At 41.1% G+C, this 25,151-nt stretch overlaps 1 protein-coding gene across 31 annotated transcripts in view; it reads right to left on the bottom strand.

Moving 5' to 3' along the window:
• The window catches only part of DCUN1D3 (defective in cullin neddylation 1 domain containing 3), a 39,160-nt gene that overhangs the window by 11,904 nt on the left and 2,105 nt on the right, over positions 1 to 25,151 (bottom strand). For 2 of the 31 annotated variants that reach the window (XM_023246925.2, XM_023246919.2), the window contains exons 2-5: positions 24,840 to 24,940; positions 22,794 to 22,904; positions 22,193 to 22,279; positions 3,503 to 3,633 (exon numbers count right to left, since the gene is read on the bottom strand). The exons of 4 other annotated variants lie outside the window; for them this stretch is intronic. The gene's annotated coding sequence lies outside the window, so the exon portion shown is untranslated. Of the gene's footprint in view, positions 1 to 3,502; positions 3,634 to 15,948; positions 16,076 to 19,591; positions 19,610 to 22,192; positions 22,280 to 22,793; positions 22,905 to 24,091; positions 24,480 to 24,839; positions 24,941 to 25,151 lie in introns of those variants that run through there. 25 more of the 31 variants (XM_045047455.1, XM_045047446.1, XM_045047452.1 and 22 more) reach the window with 21 other exon arrangements.

Raw genomic sequence — 25,151 nt, 5'->3', positions numbered from 1 at the left:
CCTCCCTGCTCCTAGAACAGTGCTCTTTTCAGTGGCCAGTGCAGCTCTTATGGGGGTGGGGGCAGCTCAGGTAAGCAGGACTCCCCAGGTACCCACAGCAGCAACCTGTTCTTGCAGGGATTCTGCTCTCCTGCTTTAGCTAAGAGGCATTAATGAGTTGAACAGAGCCAGGGACGAGGAGGGGCACGGAGAAAGCAAAGGCAGGAAGAAAAATGAAGAAAAAACAAACACACATACACACACACCCCTGGAAACCTACTTCTAGCACAATTATAATTTTGGGGTTTACCTGAAAGATTGATGCCAGTTATCTCTCAGCTCAGTTTATGCTGGACCACAATCAGCCTCCAGCTTTTCTCCTTCAATCTCGGCTCCAAATGATTCTGTCACCCTCCCTCTCTGCACATCAGCCCTAGTCTCCCCTCCCCCCCTCACAGTACCAGCCCTGGCTGCTGTTCATGGGGATGGGCTTGGCTGCCTGCCTGGCCCCATGCCTGGAGCTGGCACTGCTGGCCAGGGGCGATCCCAGAGGCTGTGGTCCCTGTGGATGCTCTGGCTCCAAAGAGGGATCAGGAGCTGATCTATCCTGTAGGCAGTTTCGTGAAGTGAGATCAGGTAAGTCCCTGGGTCAGGTAAGTCCCTGGGTCTTCCCAGGTTTACTATCTACCTGTTATGGAAGATAATGACCATGACGGGCTAAACCACACAAGGACACAGGGTGACTGGAGACAGGAAAAGGAGAGAGGTGTGTGAATTAGTGTTACGGAAAGAAAGGTGGAGGGCTGACTAAGGGGAAGTGATGTGTGTGATGTGCACAGGGCTGCACGCTTCCTATGTATCATCCGCCTTTGACCTCACAGACACCTAGAGCTTGTCAGAGTTTTTACAGATGAGCAAACCGAGGTTTCTTAACTACTAAGCAGGGGAACTAGGAAATAAAACCAGCCTGTCAGACTCCAAAGTTCACCCTGTGGGAAAGTTTCAGAGAAGCGGGTCTTGTTTGGTCTTTAAATGACTGGAAACACCACATGGAAAGGAAAGAGTCAAGAGTCAAAGGGTCAATCTGGTTGGTCCATGTGGAAAGGAGATTTAAAACATTTAGTAATAGTGGTATCTTTTAAATTACACATATGTACTGAGGGGATTCACATTAACTGTCACATTTAACCCACTACAAACCATATGAGGAAGATACTACAATTCTTTTTACAGAGAAGAGAACTCAAGAGTTTAGGGGATTTGGCCTCCAGTCCCAGAGCCAGTCTACAAAGGAAAACGGATTCAAATCCAGGCAGTCTGATTTCTACACTCTCCATTCTTCATCACTGGCCTCACTACTATTCTCTGCTATGACGTGTCCCAAAGATACACCTTTCTCCCATGGAGATGGGTACATTAGCAACACCTAAGTGTACCAGAGATACAGAGTAAACTCCCAGGAAGCCTTGGTTCTGGTCTGGTATCTCTAAGCAGTGTGGGACATTGAACAAGTCACTTAACCTCGCTGAGTCTGTGTGATCCCAACATTAAAATGAGGAGTTTAGACTAGTCCTTCCAAGTTTAATGTTCTGGGACCACCTTCACTTTTTGGCATGCAAAGAGGCTAACGATCAAAATTTGCAAGACTGCTTAGTAAACAGTTCTCTCTTGCCCAAGCCTATCAGACCCAAGAGAAAATAAGACAAGAAGTCGTAAAGGAGGAGAGAGAAAGCGGGGGCTACTCCAGTCTGAATAAGGGGTGAAAGATTATACTATTTTTGCAGGTCTGCCTCTCTGTAGTCATCTTAGTTTGATCTCTTCAGGGTCAGCAATAGGCCCTGGCATATGGAAAACAGACCAGAGCGAGCTGGCTCATTGCTGCAGCTGGTTGGGTCAGGAAGGCTCACTCAGAGGAATGCTGTGTTGGCTGCTAATGGGGAGCCTGTCACCCAAGGAACAACCTTGTGAAATGAGGAGCTAAAACACAGGAGGCAAATGCTGGCACCAAAAATCAGTGTCAACAAGGCACTTGCAATCTACTTTGAGACTTCCTGGAGAGAAGGGACCAGTGTGATTTAACCATCCCATTCTGTTCCCAACTAGTGTCTATTCAGAAGCAAGAAACCACTGACAAATGCTGGTATTTCTATATAGTGACAATGAGAAACCCCTTTCCAACTTTCATCAGTCTGTGGAGCCAGCTGGGTGCATGTTTTTATGTCTTACTATATACGCCAGACACCCAAGGGCCAGAGAACATGATTTCCTCAGACAGCTTTTCTCCAACTGCCAGGGGCTAATGCGCTGTACTTGCAGAAACCATCCCCCCCTTGGGAGTCTCAAAGGAAGCCCACAAGAGCCTCTTGATCCCACCTGGCAGCTACAGATGCTGAATGACCTGAGAAAAAGATAGGAAATGGGTGGTGGCCATTTGTAAACTACTTCCTAGAAAGTAAACTTGCAAAAATAACAAGGAGGTTAAGAGTGAAGGAGTACTTTAAATGCAGAGTCGCCTGCTGTCACTTGGAACTTGGGCCTTACAAGATCACCTTTGGAGATTAGGTCTTACCCAGAGCTACTTGGGAGGGAAAGCTGTTCCCTCTGCCAAAGCAAACGAGACCCGTCTGCTGCTATTTTCATGCTTTTAAAAGACTTTTTGTCCTAAAATGTACTACAGCAGCAAGCTAAGACAGCACTTCCAGTTAGGGTTGGACAGGAACACATGACTTTCTACATCAACAAATCTCAAAAGCGCAAATGAAAAGAAAAGGGCTTAAAGAAGGCGTTGGGGGGGGGGGGGACTTAAAAAAAAATAAACCAACTGGTTATATTTCTATAAAATAATCTTAGGTCACATGACTAAGACCAGCCAGCTTTCCACAGAGTAATTTTCTTTTTAAAGTGTTCTTACTGTTCCTTACCTTGCATACTTCAAATATACTAGAGTAAGAATATATATCCAACTAAGGCCAGAGGACTGAGGCCAGTATGGGCTGGCTAGAACAAATACCACTTGCCAAATGCAACCAAGCCAACACACGCATGTACTATAAAGTTTCCAAATACCAAATAATGAAGCATTTTTGGTCTCTGAGCTCCAGTAATGAGCTACATGTTTAATCCCATATGACTCAAAATAACCAAAAAAGGGCCATATCATTTTACTGACCCACGCTTGGAATCTTTTTGCTGTCACTATTGATCAGGACAGACTACCCACTTATGTGCAAAGTGGGCATCATTAAGGGGCACCAGATTTCTAGGTTGACTACTCTGTTTCTGTACAAACTTTTTCAATTTCCTTCCTGGTTTAAGACCTGAGGGCTGTCTTGGATCTGTGCTCTGTGGCACTGTAATAAAAATGGCATGCCGGCTTGCACTCTTCATCTCTGGCTCTACGCTACTTGTTTTCTTTCTTAGGACGCAGCAGCCTCATTAGGCCCTGCTGAAGGTAAACCAGTGATTAGGCACTAATTCCCGGCTTCCAGTTAGCATATGGATACCAGCCACCCTAGAGGCTTACCTGATTGTGGTCGATTAGTCCTCAAACACCCAATTACCACATCACCTGTGCACTTTTCAGTCTCCTTCTGAGGAATTCAGTAGTCACAAATTGAAAATTAGTTAACTAGAGATCAGCTTTGTTTTTTGCCCCTAAGTAAAAGAAAGGCAAGAAAGGAAACTGAAATGAGTCAAAAGATGAGGAAGCAACCCAACATAAAGATGATAAATGACTGCATCCAAACGTCTAAAGGGGCACCAGAAGTACCACAAATGTATAGATGTGGTTTCTACAGCCACATTTCCTCTAAGAATGCCTCAGGTTCATCATGTGGTAACTAATCAATCTCTTAAATGTCTGCTAATTCTTTAAAAAAAAAAAATCCAAATCCATTAAGGCCACATTTATCAGTTTTTTCCTAGAGGCCCATGATGGAAGCTGACTGCTAATGCACAGCAGACGGGAAGAAGCAGAAGGAGAGAAGAGCTGTATAATAAAAGAATATCTGTTTTCAACCACATCAGTAAACTGGTCAGAGAAGTGAGGCCACTAAGGCTTTCCTTCCTGCTGCCAAATTCAAAAATATTACATAGTTAGTCTGTAAAGTTTAGAAAATAGAAGCATAAAGATAAAAAAAAAAAAAAGAAGCCCCTAGTATCCCACTACTTACAATTAATATCTGAGTATGTCTTTTCAGTCTTTTATATGAGCACATATGGATGGCACAAGTAAAATACATGCATGTCCATATTATGCACATGGACTTTCAAACAAATGTGGGGTCATACCGTACATTCTATTTTGTAATCGTTTCCATTGAACATTTTTTCATATAAATCTTGTGCTCTCATCCAACGCTTTTAAAGAGCAGCAATTCAATGGTAGTACTGGTATCACCACTAACACACTAGTTACGTTATGTAACCCAGAGACTATTTATAGCCTACTATTCATTCTGTCAAAAATTCGGTGCTGTACTGCAGAGGGTGTGCAAAAAAAAGGTTGAGAGGGGCACCTGGGTGGCCCAGTCAGATAAGCGTCCGACTTCGGCTCAGGTCATGATCTCACAGTTCATGGGTTTGAGTCCCATGTCAGGCTCTGTACTGACAATTCAGAGCCTGGAGCCTGCTTCATTTTCTGTGTTTCCCTCTCTCTCTGCCCCTCCCCACTTGTGCTCTGTCTCTCTCTCTCTCTCTCTCAAAAATAAATAAACATTAAAATTTTTTTAAAAAAAGATTGAGATTCTCTGTTGAAACATATTTAATATTCAGATAAGTCTTCCCCTGAATGAAGGTACCATAATAGGCTGATTTATGTCTCATTGTTGGACATTTAGCTTGCTTCCAATACTTCACTATTATAAATAATACTGTGATAATAAACAGAACAGGCAGTTAAAACTCAGCACATTTATAATTATTTCCTGAGAATAAATTCCTGTAAGTGGAACCAACAGATCAAAGGATTTGCAAACACACACACACACATATACAATTCCAATCTGAATTCCAAAGAATATCAACTTGTATAATGGCAATGTACTGGGAGTGTATTTCTCCCAACATTATCTTGTGATATTTGTCAACTAATTCAACCTCTTTTGAAAAATCCTTACCAAAAGCACATTAAGACATTATATTGAAGGGGAAATATCAAACCACCAAAGGAGAATGGAAACAGGTAAAGAAAGATCACTTGCTTCACTGTAAATCACATCAAAAAGGCTGACAAATCCAAGGATTCGGGCTTCAAGGATTTCAAGACAGTGTTGTTAAATGATGCGGAGTGGGGGACAGAAAAAGATTACTCGTAAGGACACCTTTTAATTCTATCTAAATTGACACCCACTTGTCTGCTTCCCCAGTACCTAGGCTCTGCATCAGGTGATTACCTAGTTTTCACTAGAAGAGCCTTCTCTTGAACTCTTGGCCACATAGTTCAGGGGCTAAGAGTTCACCCAAGAGTTGGGTGGGGTTCATAATGGACTATGTGACTCAGGCCCACCAGAGCCTCACATGCCCTTGGCTTCAACTGACTGGGTTAGGGTTATGCAAGAGACCTAAGCAGACAGTGAATCTTAGCACTGCAAGTATGGGAAGTTGGAGCTGCTGTAGTCATCTTGAAAGAGCCACCAGAGAAAATAATAATGCCTATCAAAGAGTCACTGTGAAGATTAAATGGTCCCTTCTTATCAAATGGGTCTCAACTTAAATGTATATAAGACTCAAGAATAAAATCACTGCCAAGAGACAAGGATAAAATGAGTTTTCAAGGCATTATCTGTACCCAGAATCCAACTGTACTACCTAAAGTCAGATCAAAGCCTGAACTCCAGTTATGTGAGCCAATAAATTCTTTTGCATAAACCGGGTATCAGGTTTACTGTCACAACAGAAAGAGTCCCTACCAACACACTGCTATGTCACTCCAAAGAAAGAAGGTCTGATACCTAGGCTCTCTGATTCATCATCCAGAACCAATTTACTAGGCCACAATTTCAACCCAATACATCAAAGGAATCCATTAGCTGAACACCAGGACCAATAATCCCAAACTCAAGCAAACTGTAAAATTCTATTACAAGTGGGTGGGCCACTAGGATGCCATTTAAAAGCTGATGTTACTAATGAGCAAAAGAACCTTTCCAACTGCAATTTTTATCACCTTTGGCCTCCTTCAAGCAGACAGGCCACAGAGCACTTAACAGCTGCTTTATTCTGTTGTGTACACTTTCTGTCATCTTCATGTTCCCAAGGAGGAACCTCCTCCCAGCACTCAGACGCCACGTGAAAAGCTGTAAAGCAAGAGCTCCTGGAAGTCTTCCTCTGTATAGTAACAACATGATCAATCTTCCAGCTGAAATAGGTATCTCATCTAAACCACATCCTATGAAACTGAAAGACCAGATCTGACCAGAATTTGACTGCCCTCTTGGTTTCAGTTACTATTGCTGAAACCATTTCTCTTTGGTTTCAAGCACTGAAGAGCCTATTTAGAAAGTATTCCGGTTTTTTGACATCGACCCCCTGTTGGGCTCCATGCTAGACTGGAGCCTGTTGAAGATTCTCTCTCCAGGGGCACCTGGGTGGCTCATTCAGTTAAGCATCCAACTCCTGATTTCAGCTCAGGTCTTGATCTCACAGTTAGTGAGTTTGAGCCCCACATGGGGCTCTGCACTGATAGTATGGAGCCTGCTTGGGATTCTCTTAATGGATAAAATAAACTTAAAAAAAAAAAAAAAGATTCAGGGTGCCTGGGTGGCTCAGTCAGTTGGCATCTGACTTCAGCTCAGGTCATGATCTCACAATTCTTGAGTACAAGCCCCATGTCGGGCTCTGTGCTAACAGCTCAGGGCCTGGAGCCTGCTTCGGATTCTGTGTCCCCCTCTCTCTCTGCCCCTCTGCCACTCCCGCTCTCTCTCAATAGTAAATAAACATTAAAAAAAAATTATCTCTCTCCCTCTCTCTGCCCCTCCCCCGCTCATTCACACGTGCACCCATTCTCCCTCTTGAAAGACAGCAAGACAGAAAGCAAGAAAGAATTCAGGTTTTAAAAACTGTGACAGTAAATGCTCATTTTTGTGTGTCTTTATTGGAAATCCATTCCCTGCAGGTTGAAACTTGAGGCCCCAAGGTTTGGGCTTTTTTTCCCCCCAGTTACTTATTTCACAGATGCGTACTCACATGGCATGAAGCCAAAGTATTCATTAACACGTGTAAAGATAAGCAGATAATTAAATCAAAATAGACCCCTATACCTGATGGCTGGGATCACAGTATTAGAGACTTGGTAAAAGACACATCTGATGATTCCAGCCCAGTTCTTGCCCACTTCCCGCCCATATTGACCTGCCAAAATTGCTACCACCACATGGTCACTGCAAAGCTATCAAAACTCTGCCCTAACAGCTAGGCCCTATTTTCATAAAACCGATTATGAGGAAATCCTAAAATAAAGCAGCAGTACCATAAGCTCTTTTGGTCATCAGTATCTTTGAAAATCTGATAGGACAGCTTTGGACCCAGAATAATCTGTAGATACATACAAATACACGCAAAGCTTGCATCCAATGACTGAGGTCTATGAAAATACATGGAACTTTTCCAAAATCCATCAGGATTTTATCTACACTGCAACCACATTGGTTCTGTCCATCCAGAAAACCCACTTGCAGATAGTGTAGCTCCTACAGCTGCCCCAGTACAGTCTCATGCCTTCGGAGAAAGGCAGGACATGCTCTGCACACAGATGACTGAGTCTGTACAGTTCAGCTCTGTCTGCGCCCAGCACATACTTAATCACCCGTGCCTCAGTTTTCTCACCTAAAAACTAGGAAAATCAAAGGGTCACCGTGAAGAATAAATGGCTGCTTCGCATCAGGTGGGACTCAGTTCTAATGCTGAGATGCCTTTACTGTTCAACCAACCTCAAATTCCATCTCCATGCAATCTGACACACTATTTTATTTCTTCCCAGCACATTCCACTCTCTGAAATTTTTGTTAACTTACCTGTTGTCTGCTCCCACTACTAGAAGGCAAATGTCACAGGAGCAGGGATTTTATCTTATTCACCTGTTTGTCCTGTGCACCTAAGTTGTGTCACATAAGCAACAGTTTGATAAATATCTGTTGAGCGAATAACAGTCGCTGAGATCTACTGAACACTTCTATACAAGGCACTCACTAGTCTATGTACATTAAGTGTATTAACTCATGATTGAATAAATGAGGAGTCCAACATACTTAGCACTGTCCCTAGCACAAGTTAGAACTCAACAACTGGTAGCCATTTATACCAATTCTATGATGTTACCAAATACTAAAAGGGGGTTAAGCCCTAAGTATGGAGAATTTAATTTCACTTCTCCAGGAATGCTTCCTAAGGTCTAACTTCTCCTGGACTCCTCTCCTCCCAGTACTTCACTACCTTCAGAGAGAAGAGAGAATAGGAACTGTCCCCTTATTCCCTACCTCATCATTTCCCAGATAATGTAAAACACAGCTTCTCAGCCAGCATATACCACTCTCCACATGCCACAAGCTAATTTTCACCTCAAACCCAACAAGAGCCAAAGTTGAAGTTGAAATAGAACATGTTCATCCTGTCGAGCCTCTCTTTAACCTGCACCCCAGTCCCTTGGAAAAAATTCACATTAATGATGGATATCAATATCACTCCGGCCTCTCCTTTTAGCAGGGGAGAAAGTCCAAAGAGTTCATTCAAGCTACTGCCATGTGGCACTCTAGGAAGCTCCAAGGGTTTGCCAATCAAGTGAACTCCAGTAAAAAGCCTTCTGGTGCTGGTCTGAACTAGATCTTCTCTACCTCAGTAAACTAAGGCATCACACATTTAAGGTGTTTGGAGATGCAAGAGCAAAACCCAGCAGTTTTCTTGAATACTGCATACTGAACACGAAGGACACACAGCCATTTTATACTGCTATTCCACTGTTGTATTTACTAAAAGTCGCTTGATGACACAGTGGCTTTTAACTCTGAGGGTTCAAGAGCATACTTCACTAAGATAGTAAGAGATACGGACCATCAAGGTCCTGCATCTCGTTAGAACCACAGGGGACAACGGACTATGTTTTAGATGACAGCAAGAAAAGAAAGGCCAAGAACGAAGGGCCTTCAAAGCTAGATGCATTTGCCAAGAAAGCAAAGGGCAGATTCCACCTCCGCTGGCTGGCAGGCAGGCCCACACATTCTGCTTAACCATGTGAAACAGCTAGCTTTTGCTCTCTCCGCCCCCGGGCCCAGTTATGATATTTGGGTAGCAACACCAGTGACTTTTCTAGGAGAGTGTTTTATAAAAATAGAGCTTCCAATTTTAGGTCTAAAATTGAAAAGAAAAATAGCCAGAATTAGAAATCTGTTTTAACACAATACATTGAAAATTACAAGTTTAAGTGCTGGTAGCTAAGGACGGGGATCACACCACCACATGACTTCTCAGTGAGTCACAAAAAATAGTACAGGTTTGTTGAACAGTGGACACCGGTAATAAGAGTTAAAGAGGTCCACTTGTGTCAGATGATGGAAAACCAAACGGACACTCCTGTATTTGTTTCAGCAATAGCAAAACAGACACAAATGAACGGCAGCAGCAATTTACAAGACAGAAATGTTCATACACCTTTTGTGAGGCTAGTCAAAGAGGAAATATTTGAAACCCTGAATATGACTCATTTTTCAAAAGTTAAATCAGTTTAACAAGAAAAAAAGTCCTCTACACTATTAATAAATCACTAACTGAAACATTTCTGGATTTCTAATAGCCATTCTTGATTAACATACCTTTGTGTCAAAGCAAAAGCCAAGTGCAGGCATTTCACAGCAAACTGCTACCCTTTCAGTTATGAGAACCACTCTGGTGGAACTAGATGGGAGCAACAAGAATTAATCTTCAGGCCTAGATGGATACTGTCTTGATAATAAGACAATAAAGACCTCCCCAAAGGGCTTCTGGGTGCCATAAATTATATAACAAATCCACTTCTGCCAGGCAGCCAGGATTAACTCCTATTCACCCAGGGCACTACTCCTCAGTATCACCAACTGGCTTATCAAAATGAAAGTCATCATCCACCACTGCCCTGAGAAAGGCACAGCACGTTTCTCACTGCTCATCAGTTGGCTGACACCAACTACTCACTGCAAGAGAAATCAACCTAACAATCTTATAAACAAATTTGATACTTGTTTCTTGCAGGCCAAAAGTTTTTTTAAATCCAGAAAGGAAAGTATTTTGTTGGTTTCTCCTCCAGTAAGTTCTCCTGACTGAATTTTTATAGGAACTGCCTATGCTGACATTTTATTATAGTAGACAATTTGGTTTTTTTTTTAATTTTTTTTTTTATTCACTTTTGAAGGAGAGAGAGACAGAGCATGAGCGGTAGGAGGAGCAGAGAGAGAGAGAGAGAGAGAGAGAGAGAATTCGAAGCAGGCTCCAGGCTCTATGCTGTCAGCACAGAGCCCGATGCAGGGCTCAAACCCACGAACCATGAGATCATGACCTGAGCAGAAGTCAGACGCTCAACCGACTGAGCCATCCAGGCGCCCCTATAATAGACAATTTGTTATTTCTATTATGCATTCAAAGCTTGAATGCATTATGTATCCTTTACTCCTATTGAACATAAACATTCATGACACCAAAGCAGATAGCCAAAAATAACACGTGCACAGAAGATAAAGGATATTATTATTATTACATCTTAGATTACGAGTTCTAAGAAGGCAGGGAGTGTGCATGGTAACGTGGAAAGAGCTAGCTGGCACCTAACAAACATTTTCTAAAGAATAAGCACCTACTTTGTACCAAGCACACCGCACAAATCTACCTACATGCATGGTACTAGCCAGTTTTACACAATCACGTCCACAAATGCTTACATGAGTTTTACAATGTACCACCCAACATTTTCAAAACATTTTACACTAATCCAACAATCATACCCTAGTAGGTAGGTATTATCACTGTTTTATAGATGAGAAAACTAAGACACAGAAAATACCAATAACTTATATAAGGGCACACAGCTAGCAAGTGGCAAAGCTAAAATTCAAACCCATGTTTTACTATTTTTCATAATTAAGGATAACGCTTTTCAAACCCACAGTTTTTAAAATATGGAAATTTAAACTAACTCTTTCAAAAACCATACTAAAATAGTTTTTTGGGGTGCCTAGCTGGCTCAGTAGGTAAAACATGCAACTCTTGATCTCAGCGTTGTAAGTTCGAGCCCCAAGTTGGGTACAGAGATTACTTAAAAATAAAATCGTTAGGGGTGCCTGGGTGGCTCAGGCAGTTAAGTGTCTGACTCTTGATTTCGGCTCAGGTCATGATCTCACAGTCCTGAGACTGAGCCCCGCGTCGGGCTCTGCACTGGGCATGGAGCCTACTTGGGATTCTCGCTCTCCTCCCCCTCCCCCGTGTGTGCTCTCACCTCTCTTTCCAATAAAATAAAATCTTAAAAAAAATTTTTTTTAATGTTTATTTATTTTTGAGAGAGAGGCAGACAGAGTGTGAGCAGGGGAGGGGCAGAGAGAGAGAGAGAGAGACACAGAATCTGAAACAACTCCAGGCTCTGAGCTGGCAGCACAGAGTCCAATGTGGGGCTTGAACCCACGAACCATGAGACCATGACCCGAGCCAAAGTCAGACGCTTCACCAACTGAGCCACTCAGGCGCCCCAAAATAAATTCTTAAAAAAAATTTTTTTAAATAAAATGAATAGTTTTTTGTGTGGTATGTATAAGCTTTCAGTTACTGTGAAATGAGAGACAGGACAAGATCAGTGCCTTCCACTTTAACTGCAGCCTTCAGTGAGAATGAACACTACCCCCTGACCAAATACACATGTAAATACACATATAACTCAAAAGTTCCATGAAGCAATATTTACCTTACCCTCACTTCTAGGATGCACTATAATTTATTCCTTTTCTTTAATTTGGTTTTTAACTTTTGATTATACTCACTAGATATGACCCACAGTGAGAAACTCTCAAGATCAAACTTAAAGGTCCCCTTCAATAGCCTTATTGTGCCAGACAGAATACTAGGCATTTTAGAGTCATGACAGCAGTTAATCCCCACATCTACCCTACGAAGTTGGTACTGCTGATACACTGAAATAATCTCAGAAAAAACCCACTTTACCCAAATCCCTACACTGTGGCACAGAAAAGCTCACCAAACTGTCCATCTGCTCCCCCAGTTTCCCAGGTTCTTTTCAGTGAGGTGGGGAAATGTGTCTATTTCTGGCCAATGAGCTGTAGGCAGTTGTGATTCTTATCGTTTCTAACCCTAAACACTGAGCTGGCATGTGACATCTCAGCCATCTTTTCCCCTGCCATGGTGACCAAGATAGTACACAAGAGTGGAATCTTCATTAGCCTAGGCCTCTGAGTGACTGTATAGAACAGGGCACCCTTCAGCCTACTGACCCATGCGGGACATCCAAACAATAAAGTTTTATCAGATTAAGGCAGACTTTGTAAATTCTTACTCTTGACTATCTACCCATCCTCAGTAATTCTACAGTTCAGGCCCCTGACATCTTTATTGGAGCACCCTCACAAATAGTTTCCCTACTTCTGGGATTGCTCCCTCCAACCTCTTTCACACTGTCACTGGAATGATCTTTTACACACACACACACACACACACACACACACACACACACACACACACACACTTGACTATGCTGCGTCCCTACTCAAAATTATTTAATAGTTCCCCTTCACCTACAAAACACAATCCCAAACTCAATAAGGCATACAAAGAAAGCCCTTCTGAGTCTGGCCTCAACTACTGTCATTCTCCCCATCTCATATATTCCCCATCCCTCAGCCATAAACACCTGCCATTCCCCAAAATGCCACGGCTTCTCATGCTTAGGTTTACACATCCTGTTACCTCTACTGAACGCCATCTCACTCTCTGGTCTATGTCTGTCAAGCTCAGCTGAGACTTTTACCTCCCACAGGACTCCTCTCCTGACTCCTTCAAGCTGACCTAGAGCCTTTCTGCCCCTCCACATCTTCATTTATGGCACTGATATTTTTTGGCAACGGTTTTACATTTTCTACTTGTTCTTATGTCACTTTTCCTACCACATCATAAGGGCCTTAAGAACAAGATACACAAAAGGCACTTAAATGTACCGGAATGAATAGCTGGCAACCTATAAACACATGTTGTGCATCCAATCCTAGTGTCAGTCCTTTAAGAAAAATTCAGACCACACACACTTCATTTTGAATACAATGGTGAAAGCATCTAATCTGAAGGCCAAATTTTTCTAGGTTACAAAGCTAGTTTTGAGTTTCAGAAGTTCCCTATGAATGATCCACATTCTGTCTGGGAAAGCTGGTCCCCTTCTCATATACGTCTAATTTGAAAACTATATAGGATGGTTCTTCTTAGAATATCTTGCATCTGTTTGGAAACTGAGAGTGCTATTAACAGTGTGTTTTTAAAAGTTTTGTTGGGGCGCCTGGGTGGCTCCGTCAGTTAAGCGTCGACTTCGGCTCAGGTCATGACCTTGCGGTTTGGGAGTTCGAGCCCTGCGTCGGGCTCTGTGGTGACACCTCAGAGCCTGGAGCCTGCTTCCAATTCTGTGTCTCCCTCTCTCTCTGCTCCTCCCCTGTTCATGCTCTGTCTCTCAATAATAAATAAACATTAAAAAAATTAAAAATAAAAGTTTTGTTCTGTTAAGCTGCTACTGTAATCAAAAGCTCTTTCACTTCAGTGGGCTGAGTCAGAAGCATTAAATGCAGGAGACCTGCAGAACTTGGTGTTGAGTGAGTCAACTTAAGCATTGTATGCAAATGGTAAAGCGACAAATCAGACTGAGGGGAAACTTAGGCCAAACTACACAGAGGGAAGGAAAAACTGTATCCTTCCAAATGGGGAAAAGGCAACTGGAAAGATTTTTACCTGTTGCATAACATTTTATTATCTCTTTCTGCTAGGCTGAGCAATGGTTTTGAGCTGGAACTTAGAAAAAGCAAATGCCCTGACAAACTAAGTAATTCTGGTTCTTTGATTAGGGAGGTTTAGAGTTAAGAGTTAAAGCCGGCAATTATTATTTTTTTTTACTTCAAGTTACCATGAAAGTTCAATTTCCAACAAGAATTAAAATGTTAGTCTTCCATGAGAACACCAGAGTAAGTCGTCTTACTCCAGTAAGTGCTGGAAACATGGAAGAATGACTTGAGAAGGTTTGGAACTCTACCACTGTTTGTACATCTTTCATTCTGACTCTAAATTACATTTTATCTTTTTAAATGTGTGATCTTGAATACTTACACTTCTGTGGAGATTCTACTACCATGGAGATAATTATTTGTATGACTGGGAAAGAATAGTATTTCATGGGGCTCTCATCTTTAAAGGCCCAACGACTCAGCTGCCCACAAGATATCTTAACCAAGACTCATTGATCCAATGGCAATTTTCCAAGAAGAGAAAGAAATAAACAACCTCACTCTAGCTTTGCAAATCCTAGTCTACAGACCAAGGGCAAATGTCACGACTCCTCTCCATCCCCTTTTAGGATTTCCCCCGACTCACCAGCAATAATATATAAGTAATGACTAAACTCTGCGCCAAGGAAAATGGACTCTGAAAGACATCTACAATGAGTAAGGCAGTCTTGTGAATCTGCACAAAGGATGAATGTCATCTATGTCATGAAACAGATTTTACTGGAGAAAAAAAGATTTTTTAATCCTGTAAAATTATAGGCCTGAGTAAAGGCTTTTTCCCTTTCCCAGTGTGCCCAATACCGCAAGTCACCACTTCTCTCAGGAGACAAAACTGTATGAATGACAAAACGAAAATTTACCAAGTATTGAGGGCTTGTGGCTTGGAACGTTAGATTTACCTCAGTTGGGAAACATCTGAAGAGTTTCTCATTATGAAATCAAGTAGAAACTCTGTATTAAATAAATGAAGGAGGAAAATCATCTTGGGCTACATCATTGTCACCACTGTGCTCAATTCTGACCTCATCTTGACTAGATAACACATAGCACGAAAGGTAATAGACACGGAACCATCTTTATAGTAATTCTTTTAAATTACAATTTGAAACATTAAACTATTACACGGAACTATACCAGATGCATGGGCCTTTATGCTGAAGTAATTACAGAACACTATCACTTGCAGAACACTGGCCAACAAGCAAAGTAGATAATGAAAGATGACAGTGTGAAGATACACAGAAAATGTCAAGGGAACACAGGTAATTAAGGTTCAAAACAAAACAAAAAAACAATCTCGAGAAAACAGACTACATGTGAAAGCAACTTTCTTGGCTCTTATTATGCAATCAAGATTTCAGTTTTATTCTAGGGTTTTACTTAAAAAGAAAGCACCTCCCACAATACTTTTGTTTCTTTTTTTTTTTTTTTTACCATTGCTCAGTTTACTTCTCAAGACCCCCATTGAGTTATGAGCCAATAAAACAAAAGTGAAATAAGATTTTAAATAAATCTTGTCTCAGTGTTTAACTTCATTTTAGGGCAAATGTCACACTATACCTTTAAAGAAGTTACCAGTAAGATTAAGATAGGACACAGCCTCAGCCTTCCAGAACCTAGAATACATGCACTAGCATGCATTCAAGAGAGAGGGCTGGCAATAAATAAATAAATAAATAAATAAATAAATAAATAAATAGTAAGTAGATAGATCGATAAATAAATAAGAGTGAGAGAGAGCACGAGGGTTGGCTTTTTCTCCCTCCCCAACAGAATAGGTCAGAATCCTAGCTGCTTCTATGGGGAGTCCCAACCCCAAAACGTGAAAGGAAAAAAGATCAATCCAGGTTGTAGGAAAACTGCTTACAGTGAAAGAGAAAGCATTACTACTTATTTTTCATTCGTTAAAAAAAAAGCCACCACTACTAACATCTACAATATTTTAAATTCTATACAGCCTACTTACGGATATCTTCACCATGAATGCAGAAATAGAAATTTGTCAATTTGCTTGAGTGAGGCAAGTCTTTAAATCCACTCAAATTTGAACCTGTTCTGCTGTGTCCCCCAGAGGACTTCATGAAGGTGTGGCACTGGAGAATTAATGAACCTTAGAATTACAAACTTCAGCCTTTCCTAGACAGCCTTTATGATCTTACATATCCATTTACCATCAACTATTGTTCACCCAATATTTTTCTTAAAAGCATAAAAAAATCATATCCACTTTAATATCATCTTAAGCAACACTATCTATGAAGTCACAGGTCTGGGCATGCTAGTTTTGTTTTCATTAATACACAGTAAAATACAGAACTAGTAAACAAAAAGGTCTCATCTGTGTACCACCAAAAATCTTATGTACCATCAATAGTACAAAAAAAAACCACTTTTGCGTGCTCATTTCAGCAGCATATACACTAAAAATATAACCAAAGCCACACTTTGCGAAACAGTGATTTCATCTCAAATCTTTTATGTCAGTTAAGGAAACAGACTCAAAGAGGGCCTGTTAACTTGCTCAAAAATACAGAATAACTGGTGGTGGAGCCCAGACTAGGATCTAAGTCCAGTGGTGGTCCCACCAGAGTAGAATCTCCAGATGGGTGAGCTACAGGGAGAATTAGAGAGCTGGCCTTAGGGGAGTTCACCAACAACTGAACCTCAAGCAGCTGGTAAGCCCTTTACCAGTGTATCTGGGCTTTTCACTTTCTCTGAGAAGCACACACACAACATAGTACTTGGCTAGCTGACTCTCCAAGGTTTTTCTAGACTGGCTGAAATAGACTCGCTGTTTCCTTCCCAAAGTCTCATGTGATTATGCCCAATTCAATGCACTCAAGGTATACTGCAAAAGATAAAAATGTCTCCTGGATCAGTTTCCCTTTTTTTTGGTTTAACAGTACCTTTGCTACTGAGCCCCAGTGCCCATTGCTAGACTCCTGCATGCTCTATAGTTTCAGGGAGATTTTCCATCTCTTAGTTTTAGGCCAGCTCTGGAAATGGGCTGGAAGTTTCCATCACAGAGCCACTCCTATACTTCCCAGATACCCAGAGCAGGTTTTATTTTCAAGTGACAGATAACCTGTGTCTACTGTGTGCCCGCAACGTTTTATACGCTGTCCTATATGTCTCCCTATAAAAGGAAGTAAAATGATATAGTTCCTGGCCCCTTGGGACGTGCCAACCCAGGTGAGCTTAGCTATGTATGCACATAGCTAATAACAGCTGATGTTCTTAGATGTGTGTGCGTGTGTGTGTGTGTGTGTGTGTGTGTGTGTGTGTGTGTATATATATATATATATATATATATATATATTCGCATGCCAGGCACGGTGCCAAAGCCTTCAAATGGACTGTCTTACTGACTTACAAGTATTTGCTATGATTATCCTCCCTTTATACATGAAAAATATAAAAATGAGACTTAGAGATGTAAGTGGCTCATCCAAGATCAACATTTAAGTAGGTGGTAAAGTTCAGACTAAAACCCAGACTAGGCTGACGCTCTTAACCAGTGCACTATGTACACCTGAATCTTTTTAACGTCACACCAAAAGAAAACATGAATATTGTGTAATTGATTTCTTATTAAGGGAGCTCATTTCTTGCACTAGGCAAGTCTAGAGCTACAGCACCTGTGAAATCCAAGAAACTATAACACATTCTGAGAATGCCATTTCATATTGACTGAGGGAGAAGTTTGTTCTTTTGTAATCTGAAGCTATTTAATTTGCACTCTCTTGACCAAAACCTCCATCAAATTAACAATAAATGCATACTGTTACTTCTCATCTAAATTAACTTTAGGTAGCCTTCTCTAGGTAGCATCTACTTATGGAATGCAAAGCTGGATTATTAGTGTAGTAGAATAAAAAAATATATTTGGTCTTTGTCTCCAGTTTGTGCCAGAGCTCCTAAAACTCTTGGTATGTTCTTACAGATAGAAGTGTCCTTTGTTATTCGTAAGGATCCTGGTTGGACCACACTGGAACTTATGCTAATGAGGTGACTCAGGGTGGGCCCTTAGACACCTTCACGGCAGAGGCTGGCCTCACCAGAAAGAGCAGACACAAGATTAAAAGGTTGGAATTTTCAGCCTCATCTCCAGACCACAGGGAAGGGGCGCAAAGGGTGGCTGGAGTTTAATCACCAGGCTGATGATTCAATCAGTTATGACTACATCAAGGAACCTCAACTGAAACTAAAACCAGGCTAGGGGAGCTCCAGGCTTGGTGAACACACTGATGTACTGGGAGGCAGCAATAACCAAGGGGGGACATGCAAGCTGTACCAATTCAGATCTTGTCTTATGCCCCTCTTCCAATTGGCTGTTCCTGGTTTGTATCCTTTATAGTGAAACTGTAATCATAAATACACTTTCCCCAGTTCTGTGAGTCAAATGTTCTGGCAATTATTGAACCTGGGGGAGGGAGGTTGTGAGGAACCCCAAATTTTTAGCCTGTCAGACAGAAGTGCAGGTACTCTGGGGCTACCTGATACTTGTGGCTGGTATCTGAAGTGGGGCAATCTTATGAGACTGAACCATTAACTTGTGGGGTATGCACTCACTCCAGGCAGTTTGTGTCAGAATTGAATTGTTGGACACTCAGGTTGTGTCAGAGAATTGTTGTTGGAACATAATTAATAACCTCAGAAAAAGAGGTTTACGTTAAAACCAATCTAACTGGTGCTCAGAAGCCACTTCCCTGCTTCATCTAATCATTAAATCTATAGCTGTCACCAATTCAGAGCACTACCTGACATTTTCAGTGCAAGTAGAAAATATGGCTCTATGGACAGATCTGCAAGTACCTGGTAGAATAAAATTTCTTTTAAAAGAAGAAAGCTCATGGACTAATTTGACCTGCTAAAGAAAACATGGAATGTTGTAGAAATTGAAACCAAAAATGATTATCCTTTAATAATTTAAGTTGTGATTTATTCCACATTTATTATAGTCTCCATGAGATTCTCTCCTATGAGAGAATCACGAATTACCTCGATAGTTTGCATTAACTGTTCCCTCTGGATAGCAGATGATGCTAAATGACAATCACCACCGCCTAGTATTTGCTTCATTTGTACTTTTACCCAAACTCTAATGTGACCAGGGACATTACATTCCCTCCTGTTTACCAACTTCTGATTTGTCAAAAGTAAAATCAAAAGAGACAGAGATCTCAAAAAACTTAGGCCACACTCAGTAAGCAATCTTTAAGACCAATCTGGTCAAACCAGATACTGCATCCCTGCATTCACCCCTCCCCATCAGAAATATACTTTCCAGTAATGGGAGAGAACACTTGTGGTCAGAGACCTGGTCAGGGCCCCTGGATTACCCAACTCCACAGGTTCCCCGTCCCTCTCCTTGGGAACACTGTTCCCTGAAGTTGGGCAATCTTGTGGGCCTGCTCCTTCCCTACCCACTCCTCCCCCCCTAAGTGCCATCGTTAGCATTTTCTACCCTTTCCCAGTTGGACCACCAATGGGCATTTCTCTTCACCCTATATATACACCCAGTCCACAATACCACTACCACCACCCCGACCACCTCACCTTCCCAAAGTCCTTCCCTACACACCCTCTTCTTCCACCACTGAACCCACCTATCTAAATGCCTTCAGGGGGCACTTCAGTGGCTCAGTCAGTTGAGCTTCCGACTCTTGATTTCAGCTCTATTTCAGCTCGGGTCATATTCTTGGGTTTGTGGGACTGAGCGCTGTGTTGGGGGAGGCTGCTTGGGATTCTCTCTTTCTCTCTCTCTCTCTCTCTCTCTTCTCTCTGCCCCTCCCCCCCAAACTAAATAAACAGTAAAATAAAATAAAATAAAATAAAATAAAATAAAATAAAATAAAAGCCTTCATAAGTCTTTAGACTTTTCTCTTTCATAAAATGTTAGGAAACCCGCAAACTTTTCCTTACCATAGGCATTAGCCATAACCAACTGTTTTGAGTAAATGACTGAACAAATGACTAGTTGTTTCAAAAAAAACTAATTTACTAGAGAAAAAGAACCATGGAAACATTCTAAAAAATGGAAACAGGGCATTCACTCTATCACTTCTCACTTTTGAATTGTACTCGGAAGCAAGAAAGTGTCATTCGAACTGAGAAAAATGTCTCCTCTGAGGACCTGGGAATTCCAGCGTATCCACGATCCTGCCACCTAGAATCCAGGCTACTAGAGTGCCAGCCCTCACTGCAGTGGATTCTTACCCTTCCCTTTCAGTTTAAAGAGCAGCCACTAGGTAATCAAGTAGATATAAAGCTAGAGTTTAACTGAAAACAAATTTGCTTCACAAAGAAAAAAAGAAAAAAAGAAAAAAAAGAAAAAAAGAAAAAAAGAAAAAAAGAAAAAAAAGAAAAAAAGAAAAAAAAAAAGGAATGTGGCCATTGTAGTTCTTTCCCAGAGCTGTTCTAAAACTGTTCTGTCAATGGATATACCCAGGTTTTCCTGTTCGGATTCCAGGGCAAGTCACTGGGAAAAGGAAGTAGTGTATTTGGTTCAGCATTTTGAATAGGTATTCTCTACAGCCCACTGGCTTAAGAAATTACAGAGATAAAGCCTCAACTCCTATTTGAGAGAACTACTGTCACTTTCAGGAATACTGAAGAGAAAGGGCCAGCTACTTACAGGTGCCATTACTCACTTATAGCCTCATTTCGCATATGCTTCAAAGGTGGTTACAAGGAGTCTTCTCTGAAAGAACAGCAGTTTGTGACAAAATGTTTGAGTAAAGAACTAAGAATATATAAAAGACCAAGCAGCAATGATTTCAATTCAACTCAAACAAACTAAGTGTCTACAAAGACACATATGAAGTAAAGTAAATGAGAAAACAAAATTAGCACAGAGAAGGCCCGATTCTAGTCCTATAGTTGCCAGTACTCCGCTCTGTAACTTCAAGCAAGTTTACTGTAACCTTTCTAGATTTCCATTACCTGACTAAATCACCGCTTTTCAACCTGTTTTTGGTCTCAGAACGTTTTGTTCCATTGAAATCTTCTGTGGAAGCCCAATATAAGAGAATATTAAAGTTAACTTTCACAGAGTGAAGCACAGTGGGCTGAAATGGAAGGGAGACAGCAAAACTCCCTCATCCCAACCACAAATGTACTCCAGCAATGACCCACAAGAGTTCCACAGAGCCCAGTTTGAAACAAACACCACACCAGATAGTAAGGTTCTTTGAGGGTCTTTTTCCAGCTTCTTCCTAAACTGGAGAAAGAGGAATGAACTGCATTCAATACATTAAATGCTATTACTTGACTCTTACTCAGAATCAAAATTATAGATCACACACCAACCCACTTTAAGCCAACTCTGGAGAGACCAAACCCTTCATCAACCAACAAGAACTAAAAACTAGAACCAAACTCTGCTGTCCTGATAGGGTGGAAGCAATCTATTAATAAAATAAGGGGAGGCAAGTCTTTCCAGCACACTGTCTCCTAGAATGACAAGCAGAGACTGGGGCAGTAGCTACAAAAGATGCTAAACAACTCTCCAAAAACAAAAGTCCTACACTATGCAGGGGGTACTATCCAAGATCCTCTGTCAGTCATACCTGGTCTGGCCTCAGTTACAGAATTATTTCTGGTCCTCAAGTCCTCAGGTTGAGCCCTCCAGCAGAGCATGGCACAACAGGGACAAAGAGAATGTTTCCTATAGCAATCTAAGCTTCCACACTGCAATTCAGCCCAAAACCCAACAACACAGCACAGCTCAAAGGATAGTCCTGAGCAAAGCCACACCCTCAGGAAGTCAGGAGGAGTCATTAACATGATGCCTACCTTTCCATGCACTCAGGCTGGTATATGGGCACTGGCCATAGGTGGCTTATTTTGCCACAAGGGCTAATCACCATCTCAACACTGACTTACTGATCTTCCCTATTCTGATGTACAGTATTTAAATAAAGTTTCATTCACACACATCTAAAAGAAGATCATGTGGGACTTTCTTTCCCCCTCCCATTTTTTCCTTTCAGCACATCACAACTTCAAAGAATTAGAGTTTGAGCTTCCAACCCTTTTTCTCATTATTTTACTAAATTAATATGTTGAGTTATACTTTGTAATCGTTAATTAAATGGTGAGGTACTGTGATAATCTCTTTGTTCTCCCAAAAGAAATAAGACCTTCCATCACCTAGAAAAACAGACACAAGAACCAGTGAAACTAGATTTGAAGTGAAAGACACTAACTCAAACTCACTGGTCCTTTGTACAAAGAGCTTCAGAACACTGTGCAACATTTAGGGAGAACTGATCCTGGTTCACTGGTATCAACATCTGTAAAGAGACACAAAGAAGTAATTGTAAGTTATCAAGAGCTGGGGAAATAGGAGTTACCACGTAATTACCATTGTTTCAATCTGAGTTACCACATCTTCACCTCAAAACAACTGGCAGCCAGTGTACAATTAACTCTTACTGCAGCACAGATACCAAAACAGCAAAATCAGATTAATTTTAAGTCTACTGCAATACGACTCCAAAACTAAGTGGCATCAACTGGCCTCCTAGGTTGCCCACCTCTCAGAAGAGTTTGTCCAAAAGCCCCAAAGTTCAAGAAAGAAATCAACTGGTACCCTAGATTAAAAGGCCAGCTCAACTCCAAGACTCCACATTCATTTAGATTGGTGGATTCTTTCCCCAAACACAATCAGTGGCCAACGTAGGAGTTAATGGCTTCTCCCCATGTTCAAGTCCCCTCCTACATATCCACCCCCTTTCAGAAATTAGAAAAGAGCCACTAGTCTACAAACTAGCTGATAATATTTCAACCTACAGGATATTTTCATACCTGAGTTATAATAAGCCATTGAAATGAAGATGAATAGTAGACAGCTTAATAATCCATTGGCCAGAGCATCTGAAGCCCAGCATTAGCATACAAAGTCCAAAACTCTTTAACCTAGACATACATATATATATATATATATATATATATATATATATATATATATATTTAACCTATATATATTTAACCTATATATATTATATATGTATATATGTATATATTTAACCTATATATATTATATATGTATATATTTAACCTATATATATAATATATGTATATATTTAACCTATATATATTATATATGTATATATTTAACCTATATATATTATATATATATCATCAGTTCTCCAATCTTTGACTTAGTCTGCAGTACAGAAGAGTGGAGTCTATTGTTTTCCTGGTCCTAGCTGTTCACTTCAGTCACTTGCTTGCTAACTAAAAGACTTTCCATTGGTATTCAAGTCGGAATTCAGTAATTCAGTACCAGGCTCTATTCCACCCCCCTCATTACCCTGAGGACTGCCCAGCAAGCCCTATTCGTTAGTTCTGGCAATCCACCTACCAATTCCACTAAAGTAGCAGAACTTAAAACAGGTGACAAGTCCTCAATTTCAGATTTGTTTTCCCCCAAACACTAAAAGGTTTTACTTAGCATTTCTAATACCGACTTCTACTACAAACAGCCCAAGCAACATTTAAGTCTCTCAACCACATGGCTCAAAGGGCCAATTCACTCAAAGAACACACTAGTCACTGTTGTGGGGTTCAAAAGAAGAAAACAGCGTATTCTTTCTGTTTCAGCCCACTGTGACATGGCAGAAGAGGGCCAAATCAAGGAGGAGTCCTGATTGGGCTTCTCAAGTGGACAATCTGGTCAAGGTGAGGCTGAAAAGCAGCTGACTATTGGAAATGAATGGCCCCAACAGAAGGCAAAAGTAGGTTACATCCCCTGGTTACATGCCAGCCCAAAGATGCCGACATAGTGGGATTCAGCCCACAATGGTCATTTATCTACTGTAATCCACCGAGTGAACTTTTAGCACCAACCTACACCTCAGCTCAGTATTATTAGTCATCAGGCAGACCAGACAAGAGTGGAAATGTTGCAACATAAAACCTGCCTCCCTACAAAAAACAACTTCAAACTTAGATCCTGATGGACATCTTTGTAGACCAACGGGGTTATATTATTATCACTTGCCCAACCTTCAACCCTAAATTCATACACAGCTGGAAGCGAAAGAGGATTCATTTACTAGAACATATTCAGGGTACCCACTATGCAATTTTAAATAGCATACAAGACAAAATCCTCTAAGGAGAAAAAGTGTGCTCTCAGTTGAACATTTTGTTGAATTCTGAACACAGCTTGACATTTATCTGCCAGAAAAGACCCAGGTGACCACAGACGGCTCCTCTCCCACTCTCAGCAGGGCAACTTTTTTTTTTTTTTAATTGCCAACAGTCCAACAGTACCTGCAAAACAGTAAGTGATAATACTCTACGAAAGGAAATAGAATTGATCAAAAAGGAGCATCACTTTCTATTTCCTTCTTCTTGCTCTTATTTTGCCTACCTGTTCTGAGCCTAGCCTGTACCTCTCTGACCTAGACTTTTTTCATTTCCTCTTTGCTCACCAGGCTCTGGCTGTTACTGCCTCCTCTTTCCCATCCTCCCTCACCTCCCTACCCCCTTTCCACCCCACCCCTTTCTTCCCAGACCCTGGAACTTGCCAAAGTCACTTCAGCCAGTTTCTGCACTAGCTAGTCCGAGAAGCTGGAAGCCTTTTCCCCTATATTTGCATGGCTGGCCTCTTTGTATTTAAAGCTCAGCTTGAGTGTTACCTCCTCAAGAAAGGTCTTCCTTGACTGCATCCCAATCACTTTCTATCACATCACTCTACTTCCTTCAGCATTTATTAAAATCTGATTTATTTGCTTATTTATTCTCTGTCCCCACACTCTCTAATGTAAGCTCCATGAAAGCTCAGACCTTATGCTTGTGTTCACCTTTGCCCACCCAGAACCCAAAATACTGGCTAGCACTTACTTGCTCGTCAATAATGCTTGCTGAATGAATGAATTTTGGACTTTTTATACAATGGTTCCAAATCAATTGTGAGAACAGTAGTCATTCTTTTTGTTACAGTTCTGTGAAACACATAAACAAGCTGTTACTTGTACAATCAAGGCATTAAATATTCTGTTTTATCAGGCTTGAAAGCCCTAATGAGTCGGATGGGACCCGTTATGATAATTCTCCTAGCAATACGCACATAAACTCAGTTATAGAGGGCCAGGATTTATGGACACTTTCTAATCAAAGGATCCCTAATATTAGGCACTATCTATTAAAGTTCTT

This window comes from Felis catus, chromosome E3 (genome assembly GCF_018350175.1).
Source record: "Felis catus isolate Fca126 chromosome E3, F.catus_Fca126_mat1.0, whole genome shotgun sequence".
Taxonomy (NCBI): Eukaryota; Metazoa; Chordata; class Mammalia; order Carnivora; family Felidae; genus Felis; species Felis catus.
This window is presented reverse-complemented; position numbering and strand designations above follow the sequence as displayed.